Source organism: Lytechinus variegatus, chromosome 12 (assembly GCF_018143015.1).
Source record: "Lytechinus variegatus isolate NC3 chromosome 12, Lvar_3.0, whole genome shotgun sequence".
Lineage (NCBI taxonomy): Eukaryota > Metazoa > Echinodermata > Echinoidea > Temnopleuroida > Toxopneustidae > Lytechinus > Lytechinus variegatus.
Window position 1 is genome coordinate 33,396,545 of NC_054751.1, and position 16,419 is coordinate 33,412,963.

Consider the following 16,419-nt stretch of genomic DNA (forward strand, 5'->3'; position numbering starts at 1 on the left):
TGAACATTTTATTAGGAATATATAAATATATAAACATTGTCAGTCCGAACTATAGATAAAAATATATCAGATACCATTATTTTTGCCAACAAAAATCAATTTCATTCTCTGAAAGTTGGATACGTCTCTGAATATCGTGACGGGTCCATTATGTATACGAGGGGTGCATCCTAGCTTACCACTGCATAGGTAAGTCTGAAATTAAGTTGTGCTTATTCTTTTCACTTTATAATGATGTTTTAAATGATCTAACAACTATAATTCATGAAATTGACACAAAATATTGCGAATCAACGCTGAAACATTATTTGTAAATACATTTATCCCTCTGTAATACCATTTCCCCCATAAAGCTGCAATGGAACATTCTGCACCACTAGTCGTACGTTGATCGCCAGGTCTGCACACGTCGTCTGTTATGTTTTTACATGTCCGCGAAATTGGTGATATATGATGACGTCAGTGGGTGTTCAATAACACTGAAAATTTCATCAAAATCGGATGTAAAATAAGAAAGTTATGACATTTTAAAGTTTCGCTTCATTTCACAAACAGTTATATGCACATCTCGGTAGGTATGCAAATGAGGGAACTGATGACATCACTCACTATTTCTCTTGTATTTTATTATATGAAATATTTTGATTTTCTAGTCATTGTCATGTGAAATGAAGTTTCATTCCTCCTGAACACATGAAATTCCAATATTTTAACATTTTTGGGCTTCAGGCAAGGAGGTTCAAACAATATTTGATCATAACATATTGCTATAGTCTTAAGAAAAAAATGCTTTAGAAAATATTGTTAAATTTTGTGTATTTGATCATATAACAAGTCCTCATCCTCCATCACAACATTACCTACATGTATAGCCATATTGAAATTCATACAGGTATTAGGTATAATGATTGGTACATGTAATTTTTAAAAAATGCAAACTTTCTTTTTGTGTGATTTAGTTTGAACTGTCATCATTCTCCATTTCTTATTACATGTAGTCCTTATAACTTGACAATTGAAAAGGTAGTATGCAGTAAGCATGACCTGAGAAATAATGAATCTAAGTAAAAACTGAGAGCATACAAAGAAACATTTTAATCAAGTATACCCAATGATTCTTACATTTTCTATACATTCATGTGCTACAGATCCTAGTGGAAATGAAAATCTACAAGCCAGTGGTCATGAATCTTCCCCAGAGAGCCCCTGTGAAGGCACTGTTCCTAGCCCCAGAGCCAGAGGTAAAGCTTGAAAAATGTTCAATATACAGCCTTGTATACAAACATGGTAGAAAATGCTCTTTAACAGTTTTTACTCTTTCTTTTCTAATAGTTACTCCAACAGAAAATAAAGCATATTACATTCATTCAACTGTTACAAAAATTTTAAATAAATGAATTAATTATATTTCGTATTAAATGATGTACTGCACAGGTTCTTGTAAACCCCCAAGATTACATTATAGTATGTGTATTACTGTACTGTTTTTTATTGCAAGAAATTCAATGAAATCTAGCATTCATAAACTTTTCCTTTTGACCTATTACAGACCTAAAATTTAGATTGCATGTCGGAAGAAATACTTCTCTTTGATTTTTTATGTTAGATTTTTCCCCTTTGATGCAACATATCATGTTATTAATCATAGTAAAATGTGTGACACATGGATAAACAATTATCCAGCAACCCTTAGGTGGGCAGAGCCATAACATGGAATGTAATATCAAGTCCAGCATGGGTGCACCAATGGCAAATAAGGTTTTGGCCATTTCCCACACAGTTAATCTCTAATTTCTTTGCTCTATTGCAGGATTTTAAATTACCTATGACAACACACAAAAAAATATAGTGAGGCGACACGAAGGTAGTAAAAAGGCCCAGGATGGGATTAACATATGGACAACGATATTTGCGGCCGAAGATATGGTACCATTTACAGATACTTGTGATGATACCACAATTCCTGCCCTATAAATCCCATTGGAGCACCTCCTCCAAACAAAACAGGATCTTAGTGCACTGCACAAAGCCATGCTGTTTCAAATACAGAGGGTCCACTTAAAAGTTAGATCTCGATTTGATTCTGGATTGCCATCGTCTTCAACAGTGAGTCTGGCCCCAAGCCATGGAAAAAAAGAAATTGTGGCACTCGCTGCAATGCAGGAGGTTGCAGCAACACCAGCTTTGATAGGTTTTTTGTCCATCCTATGCCAGGGAAAGTGCCTACATGTATAGCCATATTGAAATTCATACAGGTATTAGGTATAATGATTGGTACATGTAATTTTTTAAAAATGCAAACTTTCTTTTTGTGTGATTTAGTTTGAACTCTCATCATTCTCCATTTCTTATTACATGTAGTCCTTATAACTTGACAATTGAAAAGGTAGTATGCAGTAAGCATGACCTGAGAAATGATGAATCTAAGTAAAAACTGAAAGCATACAAAGAAACATTTTAATCAAGTATACCCAATGATTCTTACATTTTCTGTTCATTCATGTGCTACAGATCCTAGTGGAAATGAAAATCTACAAGCCAGTGGTCATGAATCTTCCCCAGAGAGCCCCTGTGAAGGCACTGTTCCTAGCCCCAGAGCCAGAGGTAAAGCTTGAAAAATGTTCAATATACAGCCTTGTATACAAACATGGTAGAAAATGCTCTTTAACAGTTTTTACTCTTTCTTTTCTAATAGTTACTCCAACAGAAAATAAAGCATATTACATTCATTCAACTGTTACAAAAATTTTAAATAAATGAATTAATTATATTTCGTATTAAATGATGTACTGCACAGGTTCTTGTAAACCCCCAAGATTACATTATAGTATGTGTATTACTGTACTGTTTTTTATTGCAAGAAATTCAATGAAATCTGGCATTCATAAACTTTTCCTTTTGACCTATTACAGACCTAAAATTTAGATTGCATGTCGGAAGAAATACTTCTCTTTGATTTTTTATGTTAGATTTTTCCCCCCTGATGCAACATATCATGTTATTAATCATAGTAAAATGTGTGACACATGGATAAACAATTATCCAGCAACCCTTAGGTGGGCAGAGCCATAACATGGAATGTAATATCAAGTCCAGCATGGGTGCACCAATGGCAAATAAGGTTTTGGCCATTTCCCACACAGTTAATCTCTAATTTCTTTGCTCTATTGCAGGATTTCGAATTACCTATGACAACACACAAAAAAATATAGTGAGGAGACACGAAGGTAGTAAAAAGGCCAGGATGGGATTAACATATGGACAATATTTGCGGCCGAAGATATGACACCATTTACAGATACTTGTGATGAAACCACAATCCCTGCCCTACAAATCCCATTGGAGCACCTCCTCCAAACAAAACAGGATAGTGCACTGCATAAAGCCATGCTCTTTCAAATACAGAGGGTCCACTTAAAAGTTAGATCTCGATTTGATTCTGGATTGCCATCGTCTTCGACAGTGAGTCTGGCCCCAAGCCATGGAAAAAAAGAAAATGTGGCACTCGCTGCAATGCAGGAGGTTGCAGCAACACGAACTTTGATAGGTTTTTTTGTCCATCGTATGCCAGGGAAAATGACAGCAGAGCTGAGAGACAGATTCAATAGCACCCAGAAATCCTGAATGGACTTTATCAGGTGCAAACGCAAATTTGAAGCAAGATCATACAAATATATTAACCTGTGCAGTGGACTTTTCATGGAAGAGGATTATGAATATACTGAGGTTCAGATGCATAAACATGGAATTAAAAAAAAAACTCCCAACCTAAAAAAAGGATACTGTGACGGAATCACTAAAAAAATAAATTAGCAAGACTTATGTAACAAACAAAGTGTGACGTCATAATGCACCATTTTTGGTAGCGTCTTTTAGTTAGTACTTTCTATTGTGACGTAGCACTGGTCATGGCTACTTCTGGTCAGAAACCATTAGCAACGCGCCTAAATTGCGTAATCAATAAAATGCGCGTTCCATTTCTTGCTCCATAAAAGTTACTTTTTATAACGAAGATTACCATTGATTCAGATAAAGATTTGTTGTGCACAGTACCGAGAGCGTCATTTTTGACAGACATATTTTTCTGGACAAGTGGGCAAACCTTTCAAGGTAATTTAATCTTTATTTCTCCAGTAATATTTGCTGACTATTTTAGGAGAAGAATATTTACCATAATGATTGCTGAATGTGAGATTCCAAATTAATTATCTTGATTCTCTATTTTTAAAGTTTTATAGGAGAAATTGAGTCACATAAAGGTTGTTTGAAGTTGCGTCATACTATATTCTCATTTTGCCATTACGGAAAGAGGTTTATTCTATGTTGCGTTCAGTCGAATTTTCATGGTGCGTCAGTATGCGCATTAGAGATGTTTGTTTTTGTTTTAAACCATAAATGTGTGAAATATTTGCCAATGAATTTTGGTAAATTTTAAAAGATGCCATTATTGGTCAGTTTTTATATGCCAATATTTTCGTCAAGTTGAAAAGATGCCAATAATACTTGGTCAGTTTTTATAGGCCGATATTTTCGTCTAGTTGAAAAGATGCCAATAATACTTGGTCAGTTTTTATATGCCGATATTTTCATCAAGTTGAAAAGATGCCAATAATACTTGGTCAGTTTTTATATGCCGATATTTTCGTCAAGTTGAAAAGATGCCAATAATACTTGGTCAGTTTTTATATGCCGATATTTTCGTCAAGTTGAAAAGATGCCAATAATACTTGGTCAGTTTTTATATGCCGATATTTTCGTCAAGTTGAAAAGATGCCAATAATACTTGGTCAGTTTTTATATGCCAATATTTTTGTCAAAGTTGAAAAGATGCCAATATACTTGGTCAGTTTTTATGTGCCAATTTTGGTCAAGTTCAAAATGTGCCAATTTTGGTCAAGTTCAAAAAGTGCCAATTTTGGACAAGTTCAAAATGTGCCAATTTTGGTCAAGTTCAAAAAGTGCCAATTTTGGTCAAGTTCAAAAAGTGCCAATTTTGGACAAGTTCAAAATGTGCCAATTTTGGTCAAGTTCAAAATGTGCCAATTTTGGTCGATTTCAAAGGTGCCAATTTTGGTCAAGTATAGAAGTGCCAATTTTGGTCGATATCAAAATGTGCCAATTTTGGGCAATTTTGAAAAGTGCCAATTTTGGTCAATATCAAAATGTGCCAAGTTTGGTCGGTTTTAAAATGTGCCAATTGTCAGGGAATTTATAAATGTTATTGATAATGATGTTTATGTATTGATGTATTCTTATTTATTATTGGTCACTTGTAAGAAACCATTCTTGGGAAAGGTGAACTGATATTTTAGTTGAGTGTTTAGACTCTTCTGTGGCTGAATGAAAATAAGCTGCAACAATTGAGACGCGGCCCAGGTCGTTGAGCAGAGTGACATCTGTCTCGAATGCAACCGTGCTTCTCGTCTAACCTTACCCAGGGTAGTTTCCGTGACATTAATGGTTTGAGATGAATGGTTTATTTGAATCTGGACATTATGAATTTATTACTGACAGGTATATCTTAATAAAGATGAATTTTTGGAGCAGAAGGCTGAGAGCCTTCATAACTTAGACATATGTCACCAGGGGTCTCTAGATGAGGCATCCTTGATCTTTTATGAAGATCATAGTATTGTTAGGAATAGGACTTAAGGTTAACAGATGAATATTGACTATTTTTGGATCTTAACTGATTATAGATCCTTGATCTTTATAGGACAGATAGTTGAGATTAGGATTTTGGTGAGTTCCTGATAGTTCAGGCAATGTTGTAAATATGTAAATTATTCTATTATCTAGGATGCCTCCTAGGATAAAGGCAGTCATTTTCTATTTCGAATAATCAGAGCCTTTACTCCTTCTGAAATAGACATGTATAGTAAAAGTAGAGAGATTATTAGGGATGTATTGATTTATCAATACAATCTTTTCATGAGACGATTAGGTTTACTGGATAGTTTTCTCGGAAAAACAATAAGGAAAGAATCCTTGGAGGAATTCGGATTTTCCTTGGATTTAAGTTTGTTTATAAAGATGTCAAGTAAGTTCTGATAGTTGCGATAGGAAGGAATGTGACAATTTGAGACTGTCCTATCTAAAGACTTAGGTTAGTAAAAAGTGAAATGATAAGCCGACAAAGTGAGCTATCATTGAATACTTTAAGGGGCGGATAGGCCAGTTTGGTAAAATGACCCGTTGAGCGGTGACTCTGTTGGATTGAAGTTGAAAGTCAGTTTATTTGAGCGTTTTAGCTCAGGATAAGGAAAGAGTTTAGTGGATGGCTAAGGGCCAAGTTTTAGAAAGTGATAGAGGCTAGACGTAGCCGAGAATAGAACTTCTTTTCATACTTTTTGCTGGAGTGATAAGTATATTTGTAGGAAGGAAACTAGTACAGTTCGATCAACTTACTTTGATCTGTCTCATGATAGTAGAGATTTAAAATATAGATAGAATTTAAGACATATTACTTGGTTTTTAAGAATATGTATTGTTGTCATATCGAAATGACGACAAGTACTTGAATAAATTATGACGACAAAACATAGTCATGAGGTGTCGTCTGTAGATATTGTACATAGTATACATAGATCAAAGAAGAATTTATTGAACAGAACACAACTTGATATTGGCAACAATGCCTAGCTGTTAGTTAAAGTTTATTAATAAAGAATTACTTGTTATTGATTCAGTTGAACAATTACTGAATACAGAGTTATTTATTTTACTAGAGTAACCGTCTGGTGTGAACGTTAGTTACAGAAGTGACAACAATGATTGGTACATTTACTTCTACTCGAGATAGCAAATTTAGAAAATGAGATCATTTATAGAACGAAATCACTTTTCCATGTCATTGTGCCTTAGATTGCTCGCTACCGATTATGAAGAGTTAGCACGAGAGACTGTGAGAGAGACCTTTAATGTATTGAGTTGTAGTATATTGTTTTGGCAAGTTCGACTTTGCCAGTGAGGCACTGAGTGTGCGGCGTTGCACGTGTGTGCTATGCTGAATCATGAGTTGTTGTTGATGAATTAGATTATTGGTGCACGTTTTAGTGTGCAAAATTACTAGTTTGCTTGTCTTGTTTGATGGTGAATTCTTAGATTAATTTATTAGGAAATAATAGAATCATGCAATGTTTCCACTTACCAGAATTGTTGCAATGAGGCAGATTTCTTAGAAGATGCTGGAGAGCATGTGAAATAGTGTACACGAAGGAATGTGCAAATGTTTACGATTTTCAGTGACTTGAGGTCAGGTGACCGATTACGAGTTGTGACGTATGTATTGTGTTGGCAAATAAGCCAATTGGAATGGTTGGTTTTGTGGATATTTATTTTATTTATGCTTCAGCGAGTCTGGAGTCTCTTTATAAATGAATGTTGTAAAGAGAGGAGAATCTAGTGCTCTCATAAAAAAGGCTAGATGGTGGCAGCTTACCGTTATGAATGATTGATTTATATTTGGTGGAGATTGATGAGAAATTGTGAGAAGAATAGAGTGCAAGTGCAGAGACTCTTCCCCCTATCTTCTCTCTCTCTCTCTCCACTCTGTCTTCTTCTTCTTCCAGTAGTGTGCATAAACCTCCACGGAGTATCGTCGCACAACAGTTGGTTGTCTATCGGCTAATTAAACGTGTTGCTCGTAGCAAAGCTCGATGAAAATAAGTCCAAAAACGAACGCATATACACTATATACAAATTGTTCTCATATTTTGAGTTAGTTTAAGACGACATCTCTGACTCGTGTCTTGAAGATGTCGATCGATGGTGAGATGACCACATTTTGACTGTCTCTCTCCACTCTGGTCTCTCGCTCCGGTCTCTTCCCCTCTCCTCTTCACCTCTTCTTTAATTGATCCCTTGTATATAACAACCCCCCCCCCTTCACGCCACAATACTTTCCCCACCATCATCGTGGGTGAGCACCCTTTCCCACCCGAGTGTTTTATGCCTGCTCCAACAATGGCAATGCAACAGGTGGGAGCATCTGCACCTCGCCCTCGGGTGGGGAGACTCAACAAGTCCAACATCGACACCGTCATTAGATCAAGGTATCAAAATCACAACCCATAGGATTTGCACACGTGTATTGCAGGCGCCATCCTTGTTGGTCATGCTTTTTGGTCATACAGGTATTAGGTAGAGTGATTGGTACATGTAATTTTTAAAAAATGCAAACTTTCTTTTTGTGTGATTTAGTTTGAACTCTCATCATTCTCCATTTCTTATTACATGTAGTCCTTATAACTTGACAATTGAAAAGGTAGTATGCAGTAAGCATGACCTGAGAAATAATGAATCTAAGTAAAAACTGAGAGCATACAAAGAAACATTTTAATCAAGTATACCCAATGATTCTTACATTTTCTGTTCCAGAGCCAGAGGTAAAGCTTGAAAAATGTTCAATATACAGCCTTGTATACAAACATGGTAGAAAATGCTCTTTAACAGTTTTTACTCTTTCTTTTTTAATAGTTACTCCAACAGAAAATAAAGCATATTACATTCATTCAACTGTTACAAAAATTTTAAATAAATGAATTAATTATATTTCGTATTAAATGATGTACTGCACAGGTTCTTGTAAACCCCCAAGATTACATTATAGTATGTGTATTACTGTACTGTTTTTTTTTGCAAGAAATTCAATGAAATCTAGCATTCATAAACTTTTCCTTTTGACCTATTACAGACCTGAAATTTAGATTGCATGTCGGAAGAAATACTTCTCTTTGATTTTTTATGTTAGATTTTTCCCCTTTGATGCAACATATCATGCTATTAATCATAGTAAAATGTGTGACACATGGATAAACAATTATCCAGCAACCCTTAGGTGGGCAGAGCCATAACATGGAATGTAATATCAAGTCCAGCATGGGTGCACCAATGGCAAATAAGGTTTTGGCCATTTCCCACACAGTTAATCTCTAATTTCTTTGCTCTATTGCAGGATTTCGAATTACCTATGACAACACACAAAAAAATATAGTGAGGAGACACGAAGGTAGTAAAAAGGCCCAGGATGGGATTAACATATGGACAACAATATTTGCGGCCGAAGATATGACACCATTTACAGATACTTGTGATGAAACCACAATCCCTGCCCTACAAATCCCATTGGAGCACCTCCTCCAAACAAAACAGGATAGTGCACTGCATAAAGCCATGCTCTTTCAAATACAGAGGGTCCACTTAAAAGTTAGATCTCGATTTGATTCTGGATTGCCATCGTCTTCGACAGTGAGTCTGGCCCCAAGCCATGGAAAAAAAGAAAATGTGGCACTCGCTGCAATGCAGGAGGTTGCAGCAACACGAGCTTTGATAGGTTTTTTTGTCCATCGTATGCCAGGGAAAATGACAGCAGAGCTGGGAGACAGATTCAATAGCACCCAGAAATCCTGAATGGACTTTATCAGGTGCAAACGCAAATTTGAAGCAAGATCATACAAATATATTAACCTGTGCAGTGGACTTTTCATGGAAGAGGATTATGAATATACTGAGGTTCAGATGTATAAACATGGAATTCGGAAAAAAAAACTCCCAACCTAAAAAAAGGATACTGTGACGGAATCACTAAAAAAATAAACTAGCAAGACTTACGTAACAAACAAAGTGTGACGTCATAATGCACCATTTTTGGTAGCGTCTTTTAGTTAGTACTTTCTATTGTGACGTAGCACTGGTCATGGCTACTTCTGGTCAGAAACCATTAGCAACGCGCCTAAATTGCGTAATCAATAAAATGCGCGTTCCATTTCTTGCTCCATAAAAGTTACTTTTTATAACGAAGATTACCATTGATTCAGATAAAGATTTGTTGTGCACAGTACCGAGAGCGTCATTTTTGACAGACATATTTTTCTGGACAAGTGGGCAAACCTTTCAAGGTAATTTAATCTTTATTTCTCCAGTAATATTTGCTGACTATTTTAGGAGAAGAATATTTACCATAATGATTGCTGAATGTGAGATTCCAAATTAATTATCTTGATTCTCTATTTTTAAAGTTTTATAGGAGAAATTGAGTCACATAAAGGTTGTTTGAAGTTGCGTCATACTATATTCTCATTTTGCCATTATGGAAAGAGGTTTATTCTATGTTGCGTTCAGTCGAATTTTCATGGTGCGTCAGTATGCGCATTAGAGATGTTTGTTTTTGTTTTAAACCATAAATGTGTGAAATATTTGCCAATGAATTTTGGTAAATTTTAAAAGATGCCAATAATACTTGGTCAGTTTTTATATGCCGATATTTTCGTCAAGTTGAAAAGATGCCAATAATACTTGGTCAGTTTTTATAGGCCGATATTTTCGTCTAGTTGAAAAGATGCCAATAATACTTGGTCAGTTTTTATATGCCGATATTTTCATCAAGTTGAAAAGATGCCAATAATACTTGGTCAGTTTTTATATGCCGATATTTTCGTCAAGTTGAAAAGATGCCAATAATACTTGGTCAGTTTTTATATGCCGATATTTTCGTCAAGTTGAAAAAATGCCAATAATAGTTGGTCAGTTTTTATATGCCGATATTTTCGTCAAGTTGAAAAGATGCCAATAATACTTGGTCAGTTTTTATATGCCAATTTTGGACAAGTTCAAAATGTGCCAATTTTGGTCAAGTTCAAAATGTGCCAATTTAGGACAAGTTCAAAATGTGCCAATTTTGGTCAAGTTCAAAAAGTGCCAATTTTGGTCAAGTTCAAAAAGTGCCAATTTTGGACAAGTTCAAAATGTGCCAATTTTGGTCAAGTTCAAAATGTGCCAATTTTGGTCGATTTCAAAGGTGCCAATTTTGGTCAAGTTCAGAAGTGCCAATTTTGGTCGATATCAAAATGTGCCAATTTTGGGCAATTTTGAAAAGTGCCAATTTTGGTCAATATCAAAATGTGCCAAGTTTGGTCGGTTTTAAAATGTGCCAATTGTCAGTGAATTTATAAATGTTATTGATAATGATGATGTTTATGTATTGATGTATTCTTATTTATTATTGGTCACTTGTAAGAAACCATTCTTGGGAAAGGTGAACTGATATTTTGGTAGAGTGTTTAGACTCTTCTTTGGCTGAATGAAAATAAGCTGCAACAATTGAGACGCGGCCCAGGTCGTTGAGCAGAGTGACATCTGTCTCGAATGCAACCGTGCTTCTCGTCTAACCTTACCCAGGGTAGTTTCCGTGACATTAATGGTTTGAGATGAATGGTTTATTTGAATCTGGACATTATGAATTTATTACTGACAGGTATATCTTAATAAAGATGAATTTTTGGAGCAGAAGGCTGAGAGCCTTCATAACTTAGACATATGTCACCAGGGGTCTCTAGATGAGGCATCCTTGATCTTTTATGAAGATCATAGTATTGTTAGGAATAGGACTTAAGGTTAACAGATGAATATTGACTATTTTTGGATCTTACCTGATTATAGATCCTTGATCTTTTATAGGACAGATAGTTGAGATTAGGGTTTTAATGAGTTCCTGATAGTTCAGGCAAAGTTGTAAATATGTAAATTATTCTATTATCTAGGATGCCTCCTATGATAAAGGCAGTCATTTCTATTTCGAATAATCAGAGCCTTTACTCCTTCTGAAATAGACATGTATAGTAAAAGTAGAGAGATTATTAGGGATGTATTGATTTATCAATACAATCTTTTCATGAGACGATTAGGTTTACTGGATAGTTTTCTCGGAAAAACAATAAGGAAAGAATCCTTGGAGGAATTCGGATTTTCCTTGGATTTAAGTTTGTTTATAAAGATGTCAAGTAAGTTCTGATAGTTGCGATAGGAAGGAATGTGACAATTTGAGACTGTCCTATCTAAAGACTTAGGTTAGTAAAAAGTGAAATGATAAGCCGACAAAGTGAGCTATCATTGAATACTTTAAGGGGCGGATAGGCCAGTTTGGTAAAATGACCCGTTGAGCGGTGACTCTGTTGGATTGAAGTTGAAAGTCAGTTTATTTGAGCGTTTTAGCTCAGGATAGGGAAAGAGTTTAGTGGATGGCTAAGGGCCTAGTTTTAGAAAGTGATAGAGAGGCTAGACGTAGCCGAGAATAGAATTTCTTTTCATACTTTTTGCTGGAGTGATAAGTATATTTGTAGGAAGGAAACTAGTACAGTTCAATCAACTTACTTTGATCTGTCTCATGATAGTAGAGATTTAAAATATAGATAGAATTTAAGACATATTACTTGGTTTTTAAGAATATGTATTGTCATATCGAAATGACGACAAGTACTTGAATAAATTATGACGACAAAACATAGTCATGAGGTGTCGTCTGTAGATATTGTACATAGTATACATAGATCAAAGAAGAATTTATTGAACAGAACACAACTTGATATTGGCAACAATGCCTAGCTGTTAGTTAAAGTTTATTAATAAAGAATTACTTGTTATTGATTCAGTTGAACAATTACTGAATACAGAGTTATTTATTTTACTAGAGTAACCGTCTGGTGTGAACGTTAGTTACAGAAGTGACAACAATGATTGGTACATTTACTTCTACTCGAGATAGCAAATTTAGAAAATGAGATCATTTATAGAACGAAATCACTTTTCCATGTCATTGTGCCTTAGATTGCTCGCTACCGATTATGAAGAGTTAGCACGAGAGACTGTGAGAGAGAGACCTTTAATGTATTGAGTTGTAGTATATTGTTTTGGCAAGTTCGACTTTGCCAGTGAGGCACTGAGTGTGCGGCGTTGCACGTGTGTGCTATGCTGAATCATGAGTTGTTGTTGATGAATTAGATTATTGGTGCACGTTTTAGTGTGCAAAATTACTAGTTTGCTTGTCTTGTTTGATGGTGAATTCTTAGATTAATTTATTAGGAAATAATAGAATCATGCAATGTTTCCACTTACCAGAATTGTTGCAATGAGGCAGATTTCTTAGAAGATGCTGGAGAGCATGTGAAATAGTGTACACGAAGGAATGTGCAAATGTTTACGATTTTCAGTGACTTGAGGTCAGGTGACCGATTACGAGTTGTGACGTATGTATTGTGTTGGCAAATAAGCCAATTGGAATGGTTGGTTTTGTGGATATTTATTTTATTTATGCTTCAGCGAGTCTGGAGTCTCTTTATAAACGAATGTTGTAAAGAGAGGAGAATCTAGTGCTCTCATAAAAAAGGCTAGATGGTGGCAGCTTACCGTTATGAATGATTGATTTATATTTGGTGGAGATTGATGAGAAATTGTGAGAAGAATAGAGTGCAAGTGCAGAGACTCTTCCCCCTATCTTCTCTCTCTCTCTCTCCACTCTGTCTCTCTCCACTCTGGTCTCTCGCTCCGGTCTCTTCCCCTCTCCTCTTCACCTCTTCTTTAATTCATCCCTTGTATATAACAACCCCCCCCCCTTCACGCCACAATACTTTCCCCACCATCATCGTGGGTGAGCACCCTTTCCCACCCGAGTGTTTTATGCCTGCTCCAACAATGGCAATGCAACAGGTGGGAGCAATCTGCACCTCGCCCTTGGGTGGGGAGACTCCAACAAGTCCAACATCGACACCATCATTAGATCAAGGTATCAAAATCACAACCCATAGGATTTGCACACGTGTATTGCAGGCGCCATCCTTGTTGGTCATGCTTTTTGGTCATACAGGTATTAGGTAGAGTGATTGGTACATGTAATTTTTAAAAAATGTAAACTTTCTTTTTGTGTGATTTAGTTTGAACTCTCATCATTCTCCATTTCTTATTACATGTAGTCCTTATAACTTGACAATTGAAAAGGTAGTATGCAGTAAGCATGACCTGAGAAATAATGAATCTAAGTAAAAACTGAGAGCATACAAAGAAACATTTTAATCAAGTATACACAATGATTCTTACATTCTCTGTTCCAGAGCCAGAGGTAAAGCTTGAAAAATGTTCAATATACAGCCTTGTATACAAACATGGTAGAAAATGCTCTTTAACAGTTTTTACTCTTTCTTTTTTAATAGTTACTCCAACAGAAAATAAAGCATATTACATTCATTCAACTGTTACAAAATTTTTTAATAAATTAATTATATTTCGTATTAAATGATGTACTGCACAAGTTCTTGTAAACCCCCAAGATTACACTATAGTATGTGTATTACTGTACTGTTTTTTTTTTGCAAGAAATTCAATGAAATCTAGCATTCATAAACTTTTCCTTTTGACCTATTACAGACCTGAAATTTAGATTGCATGTCGGAAGAAATACTTCTCTTTGATTTTTTATATTAGATTTTTCCCCTTTGATGCAACATATCATGCTATTAATCATAGTAAAATGTGTGACACATGGATAAACAATTTATCCAGCAACCCTTAGGTGGGCAGAGCCATAACATGGAATGTAATATCAAGTCCAGCATGGGTGCACCAATGGCAAATAAGGTTTTGGCCATTTCCCACACAGTTAATCTCTAATTTCTTTGCTCTATTGCAGGATTTCGAATTACCTATGACAACACACAAAAAAATATAGTGAGGCGACACGAAGGTAGTAAAAAGGCCCAGGATGGGATTAACATATGGACAACAATATTTGCGGCCGAAGATATGACACCATTTACAGATACTTGTGATGATACCACAATCCCTGCCCTACAAATCCCATTGGAGCACCTCCTCCAAACAAAACAGGATCTTAGTGCACTGCATAAAGCCACGCTGTTTCAAATACAGAGGGTCCACTTAAAAGTTAGATCTCGATTTGATTTTGGATTGCCATCATCTTCAACAGTGAGTCTGGCCCCAAGCCATGGAAAAAAAAGAAAATGTGGCACTCGCTGCAATGCAGGAGGTTGAGGAACACCAGCTTTGATAGGTTATTGCAGGATTTCGAATTACCTATGACAACACACAAAAAAATATAGTGAGGCGACACGAAGGTAGTAAAAAGGCCCAGGATGGGATTAATATATGGACAACGATATTTGCGGCCGAAGATATGGTACCATTTACAGATACTTGTGATGATACCACAATTCCTGCCCTACAAATCCCATTGGAGCACCTCCTCCAAACAAAACAGGATCTTAGTGCACTGCATAAAGCCACGCTGTTTCAAATACAGAGGGTCCACTTAAAAGTTAGATCTCGATTTGATTCTGGATTGCCATCGTCTTCAACGGTGAGTCTGGCCCCAAGCCATGGAAAAAAAGAAAATGTGGCACTCGCTGCAATGCAGGAGGTTGCAGGAACACGAGCTTTGATAGGTTTTTTTGTCCATCGTATGCCAGGGAAAATGACAGCAGAGCTGAGAGACAGATACAATAGCACCCAGAAATCCTGAATGGACTTTATCAGGTGAAAACGCAAATTTGAAGCAAGATCATACAAATATATTAACCTGTGCAGTGGACTTTTCATGGAAGAGGATTATGAATATACTGAGGTTCAGATGCATAAACATGGAATTCAAAAAAAAAGTCCCAACCTAAAAAAAGGATACTTTCCCCACCGTCATCGTGGCTGAGCACCCTTTCCAACCCGAGTGTTTTATGCCTGCTCCAACAATGGCAATGCAACAGCTGGGAGCAATCTGCACCTTACCCTCGGGTGGGGACACTCTAACAAGTCCAACATCGACACCATATCATTAGATCAAGGTATCAAAATCACAACCCATAGGATTTGCACACGTGTATTGCAGCCGCCATCCATGTTGGTCATGCTTTTTGGTCATACAGGTATTAGGTAGAGTGATTAGTACATGTAATTTTTAAAAAATGCAAACTTTCTTTTTGTGTGATTTAGTTTGAACTCTCATCATTCTCCATTTCTTATTACATGTAGTCATTATAACTTGACAATTGAAAAGGTACTATGCAGTAAGCATGACCTGAGAAATAATGAATCTAAGTAAAAACTGAGAGCATACAAAGAAACATTTTAATCAAGCATACCAAATGATTCTTACATTTTCTGTTCATCCATGTATTACAGATCCTAGTGGAAATGAAAATCTACAAGCCAGTGGTCATGAATCTTCCCCAGAGAGCCCCTGTGAAGGCACAGTTCCTAGCCCCAGAGCCAAAGCTTGAAAAATGTTCATTATACAGCCTTGTATACAAACATGGTAGAAAATGCTCTTTAACAGTTTTTAATAGTTACTCCAACAAAAATTAAAGCATATTACATTCATTCAACTGTTACAAAAAATTTAATTAAATGAATTAATTATATTTTGTAAACCCCCAAGATTACATTATAGTATGTGTATTACTGTACTGTTTTTTTTTGCAAGAAATTCAATGAAATCTAGCATTCATAAACTTTTCCTTTTGACCTATTACAGACCTGAAATTTAGATTGCATGTCGGAAGAAATACTTCTCTTTGATTTTTTATATTGGATTTTTCCCCTTTGATGCAACATATCATGCTATTAATCATAGTAAAATGT

General features: G+C 35.9%; 1 long non-coding RNA gene across 1 annotated transcript; it reads left to right on the top strand.

Moving 5' to 3' along the window:
• Positions 1-664: 664 nt before the first annotated feature.
• Positions 665-4,849, top strand: LOC121425042. The gene is made up of 2 exons (XR_005971469.1): positions 665-2,604; positions 3,174-4,849. It is a non-coding gene; the product is annotated as an uncharacterized LOC121425042 (long non-coding RNA).
• The last annotated feature ends 11,570 nt before the right edge of the window (positions 4,850-16,419 follow it).